Source organism: Bos javanicus, chromosome 2 (genome assembly GCF_032452875.1).
Source record: "Bos javanicus breed banteng chromosome 2, ARS-OSU_banteng_1.0, whole genome shotgun sequence".
Classification (NCBI taxonomy): domain Eukaryota; kingdom Metazoa; phylum Chordata; class Mammalia; order Artiodactyla; family Bovidae; genus Bos; species Bos javanicus.
Window position 1 is genome coordinate 46789737 of NC_083869.1, and position 21211 is coordinate 46810947.

Genomic DNA, 21211 nt, shown 5'->3' on the forward strand with positions numbered 1-21211 from the left:
TTGTTAATTCAAGTTTCCTGTCACACAGAGTTAAAGCTCATTGTACCTAATTTCATGTTATTGTTGTTCAGTTGCTAAGTCATGCCCGTGTCTTTGCGACCCCATGGACTGCCGCACACCAGGCTTCCCTGTCTTTTACCATCTCCCAGAGTTTGCTCAAAACCCAATGTAGTGAGTGCATTAATTAATCATTAATGAAAAATTCACTAAACAGTCTTAGTGAAAGAAGAAACTGTGACTGTCTTATTTACCAAAATATCAGCAATGCCTCACACAACGCCAGTACAGAGTAGGCTCTCAATAAATACCCGTTAAATGAATGAACAGATAAGAATGAAGATAAAGTTGAAATTTTACAGGACTATAACAAAATTTTCCATTCAGATGAGTATTTTCTTCTTCAAAGTAGCTACTTTGTCACATTACATTTTTCATTCCAGTGATGCAGCTCCTATTTCAAAATATATTACCTTCCTCCTTCTACTTATTAAAATATTGCCCTGTCTTTAAGTAACAATGTTTCCCTTAAATGAATTATTCACTTTTTTTCTCTCAATGAGCAAACAATAAATTTAACATGTCTTAACATTCTACTCATTTTTCAATATTCCAAGTAATGTCTGGCTTATCTTTTTTTCCTCTATAACAAATATCAGAAGTTTATATAACAGGCACACAGTAGAAATGAAAATCCAGATTTTATGCAAAGCTTGAGAGATTTGGGCTCAAAAAACCATCCTATTTCCAGATGTATCACTAAAAGTAATTTTCACTTATTGGACACTGATGGTTGACATTAAGCTCTTGAAATACCATTAAAATATTTCTACTCTAACCAGTTTGCACAGTCAAGTGACTTTTAAAAAATCATTTACAGCTAAGTAATTATGGAATTTATTAAAAGAACTCAATTTTCTCTACCAGTTTTTCTACCAGGAAACAGTAATCTTGGCTGCTAGGAAAGACCCCTCAGTTGCTTTAACCCATCAATCAGTTTTATACCTGTTTCTGTCAGGGAGCACTTTTTGCATAAACACGGAAACCACATAGAATTGACGTGGTAATCCTTCCCATAAATAAGAAGTACCTAATTACCACCTGACAATGAAAATATTAGAGGTTAAGGAGAGGAAGTCATGAGAGATGGGCAGATAGATGTAAGCTGATTGGGATATTGTAAAGAATAAATCCAAAAAGGTCTAAAAGTCTCATTATCTTTATTTTCCCCAGTGTCTGTCACTGTACCTAGGAGAATTCAGGACTGGTTGAATTTTTGCTTGTGATCTTACTTCTGTGCTTAGGGCCAAGAAAAAATGAGATAAAATTTCAAGAGGTTATGTTTTCATCTTTCCTCATCCCATTGCTGATGCCTGTAATTCCACAATCAGGGCAAATTTCCTTAGCCAGATCGCAAAGAGGATTTATCTTGAATTGTGTGTTAACCTGAGTGGTGGTAGTAGTTGCCTGGAATGCAGTGCCAACAAGGATCACAAGGCCAATCTGATGGATTGATTAGCAAACCTTTGGTGAAGGAGAGCAATTGTAATTTCAATTTTGGACATATGCAGATTGGTTGTAGAATATCCTTATAACGTTACCCAGGAGCTCATTGGATATGCAGGCCCAAAGCTCAACAGAGATATACATTTCTGAGACTTAAGTATTAAGTTTAAACTCTCTCCTCTCTCCACTTGTGCACATAGCAGACATGGGCTTGTTCCTTCTGAGACCTCACTTGGCTTCAGCACCCTCTGAGCTCACTGTTCCTCCTAACCACCACCAACAGATAGTTGTTGGAACAAAAGAAGAAAAACAGTTATATCCCACAGTGTCAGATTAATCCAGGTTTAGCACCTTGTGGGTTAGGACCAAAGGACAGTAGCTAAGGAAGTTGTTTATGCTAGTGAGGGTATTAGTCAAGTGACCAACCTTGTTGTCTAAGTTGGGTGGAAAATAAAAAATACAAAAATGAACTTAAAAGTGAAATTTTTTTCCCTCATAAATTTTTCAATAAATTTCTTTCCCTCCAATCCCAAGAATTGGAATCAATGTAATTCTCTGTCCTTGAATTAACCATGTCTTAGACCAAGCATAACTTTTCCCTCCCTATGTTAAGTATTACTGGAACCAAACAAAAATAGCTTAGCTCTTTGCTCCAGAGAATACTTCCTTCTAGAAAGCTCAGTCGTATCCGACTCATTGTGACCCCCTGGACTATGCAGTCCATGGAATTCTCCAGGCCAGGATACTGGAGTGGGTAGCTGTTCCCTTCTCCAGGGGATCTTTCCAAACCATGGGTCGAACCCAGGTCTCCAGCATTGCAGACAGATTCTTTACCAGCTGAGCTACCAGGTAAGCCCAGGAATACTGGAGTTGGTAGCCTATCCCTTCTCCAGGGGTTCTTCCTGACCCAGGACTCGAACCAGGGTCTCCTGCATAGCAAGTGGATTCTTTACCAGCTGACTTACCAAAGAAGCCATACCACGCACCATGTGGGATCTTAGTTTCCTGACGAGGGATTGAACCTGTGCCCCCTGCATTGGAAGCAGAGAGGCTCAAGCACTGGACCACCAGGAAAGTCCTCTGGAAAGTAAACTGTGAGCCTATTAAACTGTTCACATTTTAAGGCTAACTTCTCATCATGTGAGTACTTCCAGACTCTCTCCTACCTGTGCCTACCAAAAATGTTATGTCATAGACTGCCCATTCCAACCAGTCCCTGCTTTTCAAGACTTGCCTAGAAATCCCAGCTCAGACTCTAAAAACATCGTAAATACCTATGGAAATAAGGGAAAGGAACTCAAATGAGAACAGGAGCTGTGTATTCAGAGTTTACTAGAGCAAGAGATTTCAGCCACCATCATTTGCATTTGGCAGCGACTGAACACAAACAGAAGAGTCGTAAAACTTTATAATAAAAAAAAAAAGACAACTTCTGGTATGTGTTGCTATCATGGAATGGCTGGAGTACTCGGGTGACCAGAAGCAGGGAATCCTGTCTGATTGGTTTGAGGATCATATTTGGCTTTCTCTAGTTAATCCTGGGTTTGGGAGAGAGGGCAGAAGTAGGGGAGCTGTCAGTCGTTGACCAGGCTTGACCATTTTAGGCTAATTCCTGACAAGGTTGTGGTTTGGCTTCCTGACCTGTTAGTTGCAGAGGCTGTGGGTCAGAATTCTATTGTTATATATGATCCGGTCATTGTGCATTTGTACATTCAGTCTCCATGTCCTTTCCTATTTTTCTGATTTAGAGTCTGCACTAAGACTTTGCAGCAGATGTTCTCCACATTGCAGTAGAGTTCATAAATGGACCTTTGCTTCATCTGCAAGTGTTTCTGGTGGTCTTTTGAAGAGTTACCAGTGAACAGTCCATATCTACGCTTCATGTTATATAGCTATCTTCTTCCCCTTTTTTACAATGAGTGTTTACCTCCAACAAGAAAAGAGAATTCTCCCAAAAGATTTCATAGTTCTCTAGAAACATGTCTCTTCTTGGTGCACTCTAACCTTGGGAGACCCTTGAATGTCACAGGCTTTTGGGATCCCAGAAGCCATTCCTTCTTCTTTGGGGGGAAGGTACAGGGCACAGTCTTGCAAATCTAACACAAAAGTGCCCCTTTGCCAACATTCTCCATGACTGGTAGATTGGACAAATGTAGAGGTGTCCTAGGACAGACACTGTGAAAGTACATAGAATAATTAAATTAGGAAGTGTTAAAGTTTCCTGGAATCCTGTATTAAAAGAATAGCAATACATTTTGCAGACAGAGCAAACTTATTCTTTTACCAAACACATGTTCAACAAAAGGTACGTACCAGAAGCTGAAAAGACAGTGATGAGCAAAACACAAACATAGCTGATGCCATGTCTCACTGAGCTTTCAGTCTAGTGAGGGACAAAGTCATTGATCAAATAATCTAACATGTAAATGTGAAATATGAGAGTGTTAACAGAGAAAACTGGCAAGTCTCAGAAGGTATGCGTGAGGGATCAAACACCAGTCTTCTTCACATAATGCATCCATGCAGAAGGTATCCATAACAAGACATTAAAAAACTCATCAAAAAATCATTAGTAGATCTCTGCTTCCAGCTAAGACGGAACAGCTGGGACTGAATTTACCCTCCCAGTGGGAACAACCAAAAATCGGACAATATCTACACTTGTTAACCTTGTGTAGGTTTTCCAGGACTTCCATAACAAAGTACCACAAATTGAGTGTCTTAAAATCACAAATGTATTCTCTCACAGTTCTGGAGGGTAGAAGTCCAAGATCAAGGTGTCCTTCTGGCTTCTGGTGCCTCCAGCAATCCTTTCCATTCCTTGACTTGTAGATGTATCACTCTCATCTCTGCTTCCATCATCTCAAGGCATTCTTCCTGTGTGTCTTCTAAATACTTTTTCCTTCTTAGAGGACAGGACCCCAGCCATTGGATTAAGGTCCTCCCTAATTCAGTATGGCCTCATTGTAACTAATTACAAAGACCGTGTTTCCAAATGAAGTTACATTCTGGGACTTCACGGATCAAGACTTCAACAAGGGGCACGATTCAACCTGTAACACTCCATTCTAGGAGATCAGGTGGTGGGCTTCACTGAACTCTTCCAAGCCCCTGGTTTTTCTCAAGTCAAAAAGCACTGGCACCCTGCATTTCAGGTCTATCCCTTTTTGAATCTAAACCTCTGGCAAGCATTTTCTGCAGTATTCTTTTCTATGACTACTCTTACACAGAGTAATATATTTCACCTTGAAGTACTTAATTGAAAAACATTTCCTGGTGTCGCACCCTTAACCCATATGTGTCTTTAAAATCTGCCACTCCGTTTTAAGTCTGTTTTACAGGGATTTAGGAATGTACCAACTTTCTACTTTGTCTTGAAAAGGCCAAGCTAAAACTTGAAAGAAAACCCAGAGCTTAAGGATAACCTTCCAATTACTTAGCAAATTACATTTTTGTTAAGTATCTCTCTTTTTCTTATGCAGCTACATGAGCACACATGTCTTATCGTGGATTTATAGTCTGCTGCTCTAAGCCAGGAATTGGCCATGTGTGAAGGAATGTATAGTGGCAGCGGTGACCTCACACAGATTTCACAGCCCTTTCTCTATTTTATAGTTAAAATGCTAGGACCGTCAGTTGGATAGAGTTCTGAGTAAACAGCCTTTCGAACATAAGCCACATGTCTCCTGTTGTTTTGTGAGTGAGCCCTGTGTCTGTTGGGAGGTACTGGGTGGCTCGAGTACTTGACTGTATTTCTTCTGCAGATGTCACACCTTGTCACCAGCCACCCCCGCCTCTATAAGAACACCCTGCAGGCATTTGTTCCCTTTGAGTAAATGCCACTCTCCAAAGAGCCTTTCTACAGGATAAAACATGTTTCACACAAAGTCCATTCCTAATTCAGTGAAGGAACATAAAGAGCATTCTTTTCAGAGGTAAATGAATGAGCTAAAGTATAGAGAATACATAGTTTTGCGTTTTTCCCCCACTGGCTGCGTCTTATCAAAGTAATGCCTCTTGCTGAATAGTTAACAGCTGATGGTGTACATTACACAGTGGAAAGGAAAAAAATGGAGAACTAATAAGTGTTTTGGTCGACAAATGCCGGAGCCTTTCAATACAACAGAGTGAAAGAGATTGGAAAGAGATGTGATTTTCTGTATTTCTTTACTCTTTTGCCCGGGGCAGGGCAGCCCCTGCTTTTGAACAAGGTCAGGTACGTTGTGCATGCCCACAGTTTGAAGAGCACTGAAAGATTCCTGGAGGGGGTGTATCCCCAGTAACAAATGGCTCTGTTGGGGAGGAGAAGGGACCCCACGCAGGCTGCCCTTTTATCTCCCCAAAGTAGAGGCCCTGCAGGCTCTTAACTAGCTGGGGTGGGTTAACACCTGCTCAGAGAAAGAATGTACTCACCTTCTGGTCACAGGTAGCTGACTTCTTGATGGGCAGAGCTGGAGGCCCTTTTCTCTGTCTGTCTCACTGGGAATTTTTCTCTGTCACACTGGGAAACTGATAGTAGACAACTATGCACTGTTTCCAAGTTGAAAGTTTAGGAGGCACTAACTTCTTGGCAAATAGATGGGGAAACAGTGGAAACAGTGTCAGACTTTATTTTTGGGGGCTCCAAAATCACTGCAGATGGTGACTGCAGCCATGAAATTAAAAGATGCTTACTCCTTGGAAGAAAAGTTATGACCAACCTAGATAGCATATTCAAAGGCAGAGACATTACTTTGCCAACAAAAGTCCGTCTAGTCAAGGCTATGGTTTTTCCAGTGGTCATATATGGATGTGAGAGTTGGACTGTAAAGAAAGCTGAGCGCCAAAGAATTGATGCTTTTGAACTGTGGTGTTGGAGAAGACTCTTGAGAGTCCCTTGGACTGCAAGGAGATCCAGCCAGTCCATTCTAAAGGAGATCAGTCCTGGGTGTTCATTGGAAGGAATGATGCTAAAGCTGAAACTCCAGTACTTTGGCCACCTCATGCGAAGTGTTGACTCATTGGAAAAGACTCTGATGCTGGGAGGGATTGGGGGAAGGAGGAGAAGGGGACAACAGAAGATGAGATGGCTGGATGGCACCACTGACTCGATGAACGTGAGTCTGAGTGAACTCCAGGAGTTGGTGATGGACAGGGAAGCCTGGCATGCTGCGATTCATGGGGTCACAAAGAGTCAGACAGGACTGAGTGACTGAACTGAACTGAACTCTCAAAGCACAGAGCAGGAAAAGAAAAAACTTGAAAATATCAAATGTGTACACATTTGTATATGGAATATAGCTGTCCACTTTTGTATTTCAACATTATGTTTGGATATGTAAGTGTTTTGTTAATATCATGGTGCACTCGATGGAGGAAGTAAGGAAATTTGAAATGGGTGGGGTAAATCAGCCTGATAATTGGTATTTATTGAGGTTTTCTGTGTGTGGCTATCAGAAAGTGTTCCATTTGGGGAATACTTTAATGATAAATCATGGTCTCTGCTCTTAAGCAGTTAGCAGATTATCTTGGAGAACAGGACATGCACACACATAACATTTCTAACAAATCAATAAGTACCAAATTGTATAACAGTACAGTCATTAACAGAAGATTCAAATGCTCGGGCTGTGTCAAGGGGAGGAGTAAATAAGGGTCAGTCTTGATACAGGATGTGGATTTTACTCCAGTGACTTGGGGAAAATGTCATTTCTTTACCATTTTCAAATGAATTAATTCAGACTTTTATAATGATCAAGAGGCAGTCAGTTCACCTTTCTGCTCAGAACACATAGCAATGACAGGTGAAATATTTAAAAGGCAGGAAGAAAGAGACAGAAAAAGAGAGAAAGAAAGAAGGAAGGAAGGAGGGAAGAGAGAGAGAAAGGGGGAAAACCAGGAAGACTCAACCAGTTTCTAATACAGGATAAGATCTTGTGGACCAGACACAAAGGGAAAACACAAACTGTGGGTTGTCTAGGCTTTGGAAGTAGGCACCTGTGACTGGGAGCTTGGTCCCTGGAGGACAAGGAGTTCTAAGTGTAAATGAGACCTGGAGCAGAGCCAGGCTTCCTGTTTGATGCCAGAGGCAGACAGGGCTTTCACTCTACTCTCACTCTGCTGGGACTGTGGCTTCAGATGAAGCTGTAAGCCTGGGAGATGAAGGGCAAAGACTATGTGTTACTCTCTGAAACTGAGCCAACTACCGGCTCTGTAAATGAATCAGCCACATCCCTCAATGGCCTCTAGGGGCAGTACATCCGATAGTGAAGTAAAGTGAAGTCGCTCAGTCGTGTCCCACTCTTTGCAACCCCATGGACTGTAGCCTACCAGGTTTCTCCATCCATGGGATTTTCCAGGCAAGAATACTGGAGTGGGTTGCCGTTTCCTTCTCCAGGAGATCTTCCCCACCCAGGGATTGAACCCAGGTCTCCCGCATTGTAGGCAGATCCTTTAAAGTCTGAGGTACCAGGGAAGACATCCTATGCTCAACTGTAAAATTTGGTTCTGGTTTGGGAATAGGACCGGGCTAGGCGGAGTCAACTTCTGAACTGTTGGGAAGGAAGAAATTTGAAGGGGATACTCAAAATCAGCCTGCAAACAAAAGTCCAAAGCACGGGAAGACTAATTTCTCCAAGGACAGCCAAGAAATAAGACTTGGAAGAATAGTTCACACCAAGTGAAACTCATATTAGAATCATCTGAAAAGATGTCAGCATAAATTTGCTGAGATTGTTCAAAGAGATATAGAAAGGCATTTATGATTAAATAAATAAGTTATAGAAATAAATAGGTACAATGAAATGAAAATGAAACAAATCAAATTATACCCTAAGCTAGAAGGGCTGAGGAGCCAACCTTGGTCATAATCAGCCTTCTGCACCTACTGAGTACTGAGAAATCTGAAGCTTCTGCAATGTCAACAATGAATGGAAGAGCTCTGGTGTGAGTCCATCTCGGTCATTGCTAATATTCTCGTTGTGCAGGCCCTTGTGTTCCCCATGATGACTCAGCTACTTGAGTTATGTGCAGGGATCTCCCTGAAGCTGAGAACCTCCTGTCTAGGGCTGCTGACATCCCCTCAGAAGTCAAGGCATTGAACAAAATGCCACCAAGAAGAAGGACACAGGTCCAGATATTCCTATCACTTCTGTGTTTAAAAAGCACAGGTTTCCCACACCGAGGAAACCTGTGCTTTTTAAGAGACACGTGTACCCCAGTGTTCATTGCAGCACTGTTTATAATAGCCAGGACATGGAAGCAACCTAGATGTCCATCAGCAGATGAATGGATAAGAAAACTGTGGTACATATACACAATGGAGTATTACTCAGCCATTAAAAAGAATACATTTGAATCAGTTCTAATGAGGTGGATGAAACTGGAGCCAATTATACAGAGTGAAGTAAGCCAGAAAGAAAAACACCAATACAGTATACTAACGCATATATATGGAATTTAGAAAGCTGGTAACGACAACCCTGTATGCGAGACAGCAAAAGAGACAGATGTATAGGACAGTCTTTTGGACTCTGTGGGAGAGGGAGGGGGGATGATTTGGGAGAATGGCATTAAAACATGTATAATATCATATAAGAAACGAATCACCAGGCCAGGTTCGATGCAGGATACAGGAAGCTTGGGGCCGGTGCACTGGGATGACCCAGAGGGATGGTATGGGGAGGGAGGTGGGAGGGGGGTTCAGGATGGGAAACACGTGTACACCCGTGGTGGATTGAGGTTGATGTATGGCAAAACCAATATAATATTGTAAAGTAAAATAATAATAATAAATAAATAATAAAATAAAAAGCACAGGTTTTCATGCCTTACCTAGAAATTTTGATCCCCCCGATCTGGATGAAGAATCCGCCTGCCAATGCAGGAGACACTTGATATCTGGGTCGGGAAGACTCCCCTTGAGAAGAAAATGGCAACCCACTCCAGTATTCTTGCCTGGGAAATCCCATGGACAGAGGAGCCTGGTAGGCTGCAGTCCATGGAGTTGCAAAGAGTTGGACACAACTTAGCAACTAAACAACAAAATCTGGGTCATGGCTTGGAAATTAATGTTTCTAACAGGCTTGCTTATGATTCCCATGTGGCAGGCCCTGAGTTTGGTGAATACTGATATTGTTTACAGTCCTCATCTGTCAAGCAATTAAACCAGGCAAGACCAGGGAGAACAGTGCTGGCCCAGGTCCTGACACAGGGAACTTTGCTGGAAAAAAAGCCCAGTCCTTTGTTCTGCATATTTTGGGTTTAATTCCCTCTTCCTTTCTAGTTCCATAGATAGAAGTTGAAGTCGTTGCTTTGAGGTCCTTCTTCTGTACTAATATAGGGGGGTAAGTTCTATAGATTTTCTCTTTAAGTATTGCTTTAGTGGAATTGTACAAATTCTAATATGTTATGTTCACTTTTTTTTCAGTTCAAAATACTTTGTAATTTCCCTTTTGAATTTTTCTCTGATCCATGGATAATGAAGAAGCATGTTTCTTCTTTTCCAAATACTTGGAGATTGTCTTGATATCCAGACAGTACCAGGATTGTCTGGTATCAGTACTTGGTTTTGTTTTCTATCTTAATTCCTTTGTGGTTAGAGAATACAGTGTATATGACCCGAATCCTTTTTCATTATTGAGATTTGTGTTACACCCAGAATATGATCTCTGCTGGCAAATATTCTGTGTGCCCTTGAGGAGAAAGTGTGCTCTGCTGTAGATGGGTGAAACGTTCTGTGAACATCAGTCAGGTTAAATGGGTTGGGGCTGGTTGATCTTCAGCCTACTTGATCTATCAGTTATAGAAAGAAGGTGGTGAAATCTGCAACCATAATTGTGGATTTGTTCATTTCTCCTTGTAGTTTATATCAGTTTAGGCTTCATGTATTTTGAAGCTTAATTATTAGGTGTAAAAATATTTAGAGTTGATATATTCTCTTGTTGAATTGATGCTTATCATTATGAAATGGAATGTTTTAAAATCCCTAGTAATATAGTTTATCTAATATTATTACTATATTACTAGGGATTTTAAAACATTCCAATATAGTTTATCTAATATTAATACCCTGATGATGGGAGAGATTGGGGGCAGGAGGAGAAGGGGATGACAGAGGAAGAGATGACTGGATGGTATCACCGACTCGATGGACGTGAGTTTGAGTGAACTCCAGGAGTTGGTGATGGACAGGGAGGCCTGGCGTGCTGTGATTCATGGGGTCGCAAGAGTTGGACACAACTGAGCGACTGAACTGAACTGAATTGAATATTAATACAGCCAGCCCTGCTTTCTTTTAATTAATATGGCATATCATTTTCTACCCTTTTACTTTTAATCTGTTTGTGTCTTTATGTTCAAAGTGCTTTTCTTACAGATAGCATATAGTTGGATCTTGTTTGCTTTATCCAGTCCAATCATCCCTACCTTTTAATTGGAACGTTTATTTTTATTTAAGTTGATTATTGATATGGTTAGGTTTAAAATCTATAGACTTGCTATTTGCTTATTATTTGCCCCCTTTTCCTCTTTTTTTCTTTTCTGCCATCTCTCAGATTAATTTTTATGATTCCATTTTATCTTCTCTTCATTTATTTAGATATATTCCTTTGTTTCATTTTTTGAAGGTTTCTTTAGGGTTCATAGTATACATCTTTCACTTATCAAAATCTACCTTGAATTGATACAATGCTGTTTTATGTATAAGAGCCTTAACAAAAGCAGTTTCCCCCCCCCTCCCAGGCTTTGTGCCATTGTTATCATATGTTGAACTTCTGCTTGTATTAAGAATGCCATATTATGTTAGTTTTGTTTAGTCAATTATTCATTTAAAATAAATAAATAATAAGAAAACGCATTATATACTTACCCACATGGCTACCATTTTTGGTGCTCTTCAATCCTTTATGTAGATCCATATTTCTACCTAATATCATTTTCCTCTGTCTAAAAGACTTGCTGTGATATTTTCTGTGATTCTACTGGTGATGAATCTTCCCACTTTGTATGTCTCAAAGATAAAGCTTTTATTTTGTGAAAGATATTGTCTGGTATAGAATTCTTTTATTTTGTGAAAGATATTGTCTGGTATAGAATTCTAGATAGATGATTTTTCTTTTAACGCTTTAAGGATATTCCTCCACTGTCTTCTCACTTTGAGAAATTTGATTTCATCTTATCCTTGATCCTCTGTCTGTAATGTGTCTTTATTCCCTGGATGTTTCTAAGATTGTATCTTTTTCACTGGTTTTGATCATTTTATTTATTATGTGCCTTCAAGTGGTTCTATTTCTTTTCTTATCATTTTCATTCTTTGAGCTCCTTCCATTTGCAGCTTTATTAGTTAGTTAGTTAGTTCATTTGCGCAGTCGTATCCGACTCTTTGCGACTCCATGAATCGCAGCATGCCATGCCTCCCTGTCCATCACTAACTCCCAGAGTTCACTCAAACCCACGTCCATCGAGGAGGTGATGCCATCCAGCCATCTCATTCTCTGTCATCCCCTTCTCCTCCTGCCCGCAATCGCTCCCAGCATCAGAGTCTTTTCCAATGAGTCAACACTTCGCAAGAGGTGGCCAAAGTATTGGAGTTTCAGCTTCAACATCAGTCCTTCCAATGAACACCCAGGACTGATCTCCTTTAAGATGGACTGGATGGATCTCCTTGCAGTCCAAGGGACTCTCAAGAGTCTTCTCCAACACCACAGTTCAAAAGCATCAATTCTTTGGTGCTCAGCTTTCTTCACAGTCCAACTCTTACATCCATACATGACCACTGGAAAAACCATAGCCTTGACTAGATGGACCTTTGTTGGCAAAGTAATATCTCTGCTTTTCAATATGTTATTTAGGTTGGTCATAATATTCCTTCTAAGGAGTAAGCGTCTTTTAATTTCATGCTACAATCATCATCTGCAGTGATTTTGGAGCCCCCAAAAATAAAGTCTGACACTGTTTCCACTGTTTCCCTATCTATCTGCCATGAAGTAATGGGACCAGATACCATGATCTTAGTTTTCTGAATGTTGAGCTTTAAGCCAACTTTTTCCACTCTCCTCTTTCATTTTTATGAAGAGGCTTTTTAGTTCCTCTTCACTTTCTGCCATAAGGGTGGTGTCATCTGCATATCCGAGGTTACTGATATTTCTCCTGGCAATCTTGATTCTAGCTTGTGCTTCTTCCAGCCCAGCGTTTCTCATGATGTACTCAGCATAGAAGTTAAAGAAGTAGGGTGACAATATACAGCCTTGACGTACTCCTTTTCCTGTTTGGAACCAGTCTGTTGTTCCATGTCCAGTTCTAACTGTTGCTTCCTGACCTGCATATAGGTTTCTCAAGAGGCAGGTCAGGTGGTCTGGTATTCCCATCTCTTTTAGAAATTTCCACAGTTTATTGTGGTCCACAGAGTCAAAGGCTTTGGCATAGTCAATAAAGCAGAAATAGATGTTTTTTTGGAACTCTCTTACTTTTTCGATGATCCAGTGGATGTTGGCAATTTGATCTTTGGTTCCTCTGCCTTTTCTAAAACCAGCTTGAACATCTGGAAGTTCACGGTTCATGCACTGCTGAAGCCTAACTTATTTTGAGGCTTATTTTGCTGAAGCCTGGAGAATTTTGAGCATTACTTTGCTAGTGAGATGAGTGCAATTGTGCAGTAGTTTGAGCATTCTTTGGCATTGCCTTTCTTTGAGATTGGAATGAAAACACCTTTTCCAGTCCTGTGGCCACTGCTGAGTTTTCCAAATTTGCTGGCATATTGAGTGCAGCACTTTCACAGCATCATCTTTCAGGATTTGAAATAGCTCAGCTGGAATTCCTTCACCTCCACTAGCTTTGTTCGTAGTGATGCTTTCTAAGGCCCACTTGACTTCACATTCCAGGATGTCTGGCTCTAGGTGAGTGATCACACCATCATGATTATCTGGGTCGTGAAGCTCTTTTTTGTACTGTTCTTCTGTGTATTCTTACCACCTCTTAATATCTTCTGCTTCTGTTAGGTCCATACCATTTCTGTCCTTTATTGAGCCCATCTTTGCATGACATATTCCCTTGGTATCTCTAATTTTCTTGAAGAGATCTCTGGTCTTTCTCATTCTGTTGTTTTCCTCTATTTCTTTACAGTGATCACTGAGGAAGGCTTTTTTATCTGTCCTTGCTATTCTTTGGAACTTTGCATTCAGATGCTTATATCTTTCCTTTTCTCCTTTGCTTTTCGCTTCTCTTCTTTTCACAGCTATTTGTAAGGCCTCTTCAAACAGCCATTTTGCTTTTTTGCATTTCTTTTCCATGAGGATGGTCTTGATTCCTGTCTCCTGTACAATGTCAGGAAATTCTGTCCAGAGTTCATCAGGCACTCTGTCTATCAGATCTAGTCTCTTAAATCTATTTCTCACTTCCACTGTATAATCATAAGGGATTTGATTTAGGTCATACCTGAATGGTCTAGTGGTTTTCCCTACTTTCTTCAATTTAAGTCTGAGTTTGGCAATAAGGAGTTCACGATCTGAGCCTCAGTCAGCTCCCGGTCTTGTTTTTGCTGAGTTTCTCCATCTTTGGCTACAAAGAATATAATCAATCTGATTTCAGTGTTGACCATCTGGTGATGTCCATGTGTAGAGTCTTCTCTTGTGTTGTTGGAAGAGGGTGTTTGCTATGACCAGTGCATTTTCTTGGCAAAACTCTGTTAGCCTTTGCCCTGCTTCATTCCGTATTCCAAGGCCAAATTTGCCTGTTACCCCAGGCGTTTCTTGACTTCCTACTTTTGCATTCCAGTCCCCTATAATGAAAAGGACATCTTTTTGGGGTGTTAGCTCTAAAAGGTCTTGAAGGTCTTCATAGAACCATTCAACTTCAGCTTCTTTAGCGTTACTGGTCGAGGCATAGACTTGGCTTACCATGATATTGAATGGTTTGCCTTGGAAACGAACAGAGATCATTCTGTTGTTTTTGAGATTGCATCCAAGTACTGCATTTCAGACTCTTTTGTTGACCATGATGGCTAGTCCATTTCTTCTAAGGGACTCGTGCCCACAGTAGTAGATATAATGGTCATCTGAATTAAAGTCACCCATTCCAGTCCATTTTAGTTCACTGATTCCTAGAATGTCGATGTTCACTCTTGCCATCTCCTGTTTGACCACTTCCAATTTGCCTTGATTCATGGACCTGACATTCCAGGTTCCTATGCAATATTGCTCTTTACAGCATCAGACCTTGCTTCTATCACCAGTCACATCCATAACTGGGTATATTGTTTTTGCTTTGGCTTCATCCGTTCATTCTTTCTGGAGTTATTTCTCCACTGATCTCCAGTAGCATTTGGGCACCTACCGACCCGGGGAGTTCCTATTTCAGTATCCTATCATTTTGCCTTTTCCTACTATTCATGAGGTTCTCAAGGCAAGAATACTGAAGTGGTTTGCCATTCCCTTCTCCAGTGGACCACATTCTGTCAGACTTATAGTTCTGACAGAACTATAATTCTGTCAGACTTGCAGCTTTATAGTTCACCCAAAATTTGGAAAATTTTCAGCCTTTATCCCTTCAAATATTTTTTGTCTCCTTCTCTGCCCTTCAGGAACTATTACTATGCACTTATTAGATGGCTTGAAGTATTCCCACAGCTCCCTGAAGCTCTGTTCACTACTTTAATCCTTTCTCCCCTCTATGTTTCATTCAGGATGGTTTGTCTTTTTGTCTTCAGGTTCATTAGTCTTTTTTTCTGTGATGTCCAATATGCTGTTAATACTTTGCAATACATTTTTTACCTTAGTCATTGTAGTTTTCATCTCTAGGAGTTCAATTTGCATCCTTTTCATGTTTCACTTCTCTACTTAAAATCTTTAATCTTTCCTCTAGCATTTTAAACATGTGGAATATGGTCATAAGAGCTGATTTAATATTCTTGTGTACAAATTCTATAATTTGTGTCAGTTCCGGAGTGGTTTGATTGATTTTTTTTTTCCTCTTCATTTTCCTTTTTTGCATTCCTGGTGGTTTTTTTTTTTTTAATTGCATATGATAAATTAGAATTCTACTTTGTTTGGTGCTGGATATAATTTCTTTTTATTTTTATTATTTTTTTAATTGATTTTTAATTGGAATAAAATTTCTCTACAATGTTGTGTTAGTTTCTGCTGTACAACAACATGAATCAGCTATATGTGTACATATAACCCCTCCCTCTTGAGCCTGCCTCCCACCTACCCCCCCTTCTCACCCCTCTAGGTCAACACAGAGCACCAAGATGAGCTCCGTATTCTATATAGCACGTTCCCAGTATCTATTTTACACATAGCAATGTATATAAGTCAATGCTACTCTCTCAATTTGTCCCACCCTCTCCTTCCCCACCATATCAACAAGTCTGTTTTTTTACTTCTGCATCTCCATTCCTACCCTGCAAATAGGTTCATCAGTACCATTTCCAAATATATATGTATTACTATATAATATTTATTTTTCTCTTTCTGACTTACTTTACTCTATATGACAGACTCTGGGTTCATCTACATCACTATAAATGACCCAATTTTCTTCCTTTTTATGGCTGAGTAGTATTCCATCATATGCATGTACCACATCTTCTTTATCCATTCATCTGTCAAAGGACATTTAGGTTGCTTCATTTTATTGCTATTGTACTAGTGCAGCAATGAACATAGGGGTATATGTGTCTATAATTTCCTTTTAAATAAATATTAATGAACTGTGTTCTAGGATGATGGGTTACTTGAAAATAAACTAACCCTCTCAAGTTTTCCTTTTAAGCTTCGTTAGGTGAAACCAGGGCAGAGTTTGGTCCAGAGCTCATGTTCCTCACTGTTGAGGCAACACCCTTCTATATACCTAATGCTCCATGAATTATAAGATCTACAAGACTAGGCCCTATTTTCTGCCCTGTATGAGCACTGCTGATTGTTATCTCTGATACTTTCAGATGGTTCTTTCCCCAGCCTGTCATAGCTTCCTCACTGCTCTGCTCAGAACTCAGTTGAATCCTGGAGGGAAACCTTCTCTAGCACTAGAGTTTTTTCTCTGTGCAGCTGTTCACTTTCCAGTCCCATGGACTTCCCTGACTCCCATTCTGTTTCCTCAACCCTGGGGAAACTTTGAGGCTCTGCTTGTACCCTTCCCTGTACCACAACTGGAAACAAATGAGGTGAAACCTACAACTGCCCCCAATGTATTGCTTAGAAAGATCTAGAAACTCTCTTTGGACAATAAGATAGGACAATTGTAGAGTTCACTGTATTTGTTTCCTCTCTCTCGTTTATCACTGCATTCATTGCCTCATGTCCAGTGCCTTGACAATTCTTGCTTTCTGACTTTTGTTTGTGTATTTAGTTGTTAATGTGGAAGGGTAAACCTGCTCCCTGTTATTTCATTTGACAGAAACAGACATCTCCTCAAGCACAGGTTTAAAGAATGGAGTTTATACAAATGAAAATATTACAAAATTATTGGCCTGATATCACATGAATATGGCAAAAAATCATGAAAGTGCTTTGTAAATGACCAAAGTTTAGAAAATACCTATTCACTCCAGATCATTCACTACACAAGGGAAATAACTGATGCCTCCATGAGCCACAAAATGCAGTGAAGCTCACATAGTTCCTTAGTGAGAAAAGTAAAACCATATTCACTTTTTCTCTCCCTGTGTCCAGGATTCTTGCCATTATTTCATTGTTTTAAGCTATCCCAAAGCTGCTCATTAAAAAGGAGAAATTTCATCTTCTTATAAAAATATACCTGATCAAATCCTCATCCCTTTGCATTTAGAAGTCATAAAACACATCCACTAGTTCAGTTTATTTGTATCATTATAAAAACTTTTTTTTCAACCTCTTTATAGACACTTTAGGCACAAAATTGTTCACATTCCTTCCACTGAAATGAAATACATTTGCAGTTCACCTGGTTAAGGAAAGGGTTGCTGTGTCATGTGAAGTGATAGAATCTAACACTGACTTAAAGCCATCTCCCCTTGTAAACTGCTGCTTTTATGAGGAACTGTTTTTATGAGGACAGGTCAGTTGTCACAGAAAGCATACATCTGACCACTAGCTGTCCATCTGTGCAGGTGCTTTAATACACACCATAGGTTCGATCTCCTGGGGCCTTCAAAATGTCCATGGAAATTTATCAAATATTTGTCAAATAAATATTTTGACATCTCAAAAAAATATGGGGGAAAATGAATTGGTTCCAAATATTAAAAAGAGAATCACAAAATTAAAACTAAGGGTTTTTTTTTTTGTTGTTGTTAAATGCAATATGGAACCTGTGACTGCAAGCCAACTCTTACATTTCTATATGCATTTAATTAAATATGGATATCAGTTCATTTTAATATACTTGATATGTTGTAAGTGGGACATTCACAAGAATTCTCAGGACCACCAAAGTTCTTTGAAATGCCCAATATTGAATTTGCTATATGACATAGGAAGCTCGGCCTGGTGCTCTGTGACAACCTAGAGGGGTGGGATGGGGTGAGGGGTGTGAGGGAGGTTCAAAAGGAAGGGGACGTATGTGTGCTTATGGCTGATTCATATTGTTGTATGACAGAAACCAACACAACACTGTAAACTAATTCTCCAATTAAAAAAAAAAATGCCCCATATTTAGTTACTGAAATTCCAGAGTATTCAGTGTTACTTGTCACTTTTGCTGGAAATAGTGATGAATTCCATTATATCCAAGTTTAGTTAAGGTTTTCTTTTTTCTTTTTACCAAATAGGGGTGTGGATTTAGTAAATTCCTAATTGGCTTGCACTTTTGTTTGTTAAATTTGCTTTTTCTGTGAAACCAGTTCCCAAACAAGATTAGAGAAATCCATATGCCAACAGAAATAGGTCTCTTTTTCAGTGCTCCTCTGTTGAAGACTTGTAACAGACCTTAATTATCCCCATGGCATCTGGAATGCAATAGCATTTATATTTCTTAATTTTTCTGAATAAAATTAAATCTGCTTCCTACACTCCTTCACCAAGGCTAATGAGAAGTTTGGTTATCAGGGCTTCATTACCACTCTTGGATCTTACAAGAACCCTGGACTCCAGGAAAATAGAGACTAACCCAATTGTGGTGGAGTATTTTCCTTATTTCACAGGCCTTTAAAGACATAAAAAACCACTAGTACTGCTGACAGTACATCAAACAATCCTTCACACCCTCATCAAGCTCAGCCAAGGAAACTTTTGCTGGGACCCTCATGTTTTATCTGCATGGTTCCTAGTTTCATAGGCACAGAGTCACTCCCATCTGAGGTTCTACCACCTCTAGAATATTGCATTGAGGCTGCTTCATGCCTCTGTCCAGGTTCAGGAAAACCAACCACCCTAGGTCAGGCTTCTTCTTTCATCCATCCACAGAGCATCAGGTCCCCATCTGATTCTCTTTTGGGCAACGTAGCCCATCCCCTTGATGGCCCTAGTGCGGTGTTTCTCCTAGTATGATCTATAGCAAATGGTACCCTATAAATCATCTGCTTGTGCTTAACCAGTTTCATAGGAAAAACAACATCCAAGCAATTTTGTTCCCACCCATTTCACAAATTGGAAATGTAAGATTAAGTATTACTTTCACAGCAGTCCCTTTATTGAGTTCTTTGCAACAGGGGTCCCCAACCTTCGGGATCTCATGCCTGATGATCTCAGGTGGAGCTGATGTATTAATAAAAATAGAGATAAACTGCACAATAAATGTAATGCACTTGAATCGTCCACGCCCCCAGGTCTGTGGAAAACTGTCTTCCATGAAATCAGTCCCTGGTGCCAGGAAGATTGGGGACCGCTGCTTTATAATAAACCAAAGCTTACCGTGAAGCCCCTGATGGAAAAGGTGCCAAAAGGGCATGAGATGAGACAGAGTCTAAGAAAAGACTAGTGTAAAAGAAAAGCCTTTGGTGGTCTCACTGGTAGCATTAACTAATGAGAACTCTTCTAACGGGCTGCCACAGGCTCGTGTGTTACTCATATTGCTTTCTGTTTTTCAGCTTCCCCAATGAATAGAGTGCAAAGCAGCTGAAGAAGCAGCTTTATTACTCAAAAGGAAATGTTGACACACCTGGGGCTTTGAGTGTGTGAGATGAAGGGCCCAGCTTTACACCACTTAAAGTGATAACATGGTTGATGCTAAGTGAACTCATGTAACAAAATCTACTGTTTTTAAAAGCCCCCTGGCACTAGTCCTCATGAACATTGTGAGACATTTTAGGAAAAGCTAGGAAACATTTTTAAGAGAAAAGAGTGAGTTCAGACATGGGATAAAAGCTATCTTGTAAAACTTAAACGCATACTCTTTTCCCCGGGTAAACCTTCCCAGGAATATTCAAATTCTGCCTAACATGTTACAGAAGTATTTGTATGTTCCTTTTCTTCCAGACATTAAGGTAGCTAATACATCTGATATCAGGAATCATAAACTACCTTGCAGAGCCATTCAATACAACCAGGAACAAGAATGATTTTTTAAAACTTTTATTTGGCTGTGCCAGGTCTTAATTGAGGCATGTGGGATCTTTAGTTGCAGCGTGCAGACTCTTGGTTGTGGTATGCAGGATCTAATTCCCTGACCAGGGATAGAATCCAGGGCCCCTGCGTTGGGATCACAGAGTGCTAACCCCTGGGCCACCAGGGAAGTCCTCGGGACTTTTTTAATGCTACTCTCTTCTCAGTTCCCTAGCAAGCGGCACCATAGTGGTCCCTCTGTAACTGCTTTTGCCTTTTAATCCATCCTATGCAATTAACACCTCATTCTACCCAACTCTGTTCTCTATACTTGACTCTTTGACACTTTATTTTGCCTGTATAAAATACAGTTAACTATCACGCTGTCTTCTCACTAACTGCTATTTGAGATTATTTTATTTCCCTAACTAAATTTTAAACATCTTATGAACAAAAAGTATTGAAACTCTTTGGCATACCATAATAACTAAAAGAGGCCTGTGCTCTGTGTGTTCAATCTCTCAGTCAGGTCAGACTTTTTTGTGATCCCCACGAACTATAGCCCGCCAGGTTCTGCTGTCCATGGGATTTCCCAGGCAAGAATACTGGAGTAGGTTGCAGTTTCCTTCTCCAGGGGATCTTCCCAACCCAAGGATGGAACCCACGTCTGCTGCATTGGCAGATGGTTCTTTACCACTTGTGCCACTTGAGAACGCCTATGTACCTAATACCTATACAGTTATACAATCAATAATTACTTGATTCTAAGGGTCTGTTTAAATTTTTTTTTATTTTTTTTTATTTTTTTTTATTTGACTGTGTCTGTTCTTAGTTATGGCATGTGGGATCTAGTTCCAGAACTAGGGATTGAACCCGGGCCCACTGCACTGGGAGTGAGAAGTCTTAGCCACTGGACCACCAGCAAAGACCCTGACTCTTAGGTTTAAACCATACATCAAAAATAAACAAAACTGCATTACTTCTTAGATTTTTTTTCCTTCAAAATTAGATATAGCCTCAGAGGTACTGTAAAATATTAAGATTAGTTGTTGTGATATCTTTGTTGTGATTTTTTTTTTTTCTTTTAAAAGTCTGTTTTAGAAAACACGGGTCTGGAAAGTGTCATCACCCCCAGAGAGATAATGGCATCACAGAATAGCAAAGCTAAAATGGATATTCACATTGACATAGAATTGCTTTAGTTCTAATTTGAGTTCTTAAATTGGATTTAAGAAGGATAGAACCATTTCGCAGGCCTGTGTGGAAGAGTTAAA

General features: G+C 40.0%; 1 long non-coding RNA gene across 1 annotated transcript in view; it reads left to right on the plus strand.

Annotated features, from left to right (window-relative positions):
* The window catches only part of LOC133260194 (uncharacterized), a 29874-nt gene that overhangs the window by 4442 nt on the left and 4221 nt on the right, over positions 1-21211 (plus strand). The gene's annotated exons all lie outside the window — the stretch shown is intronic.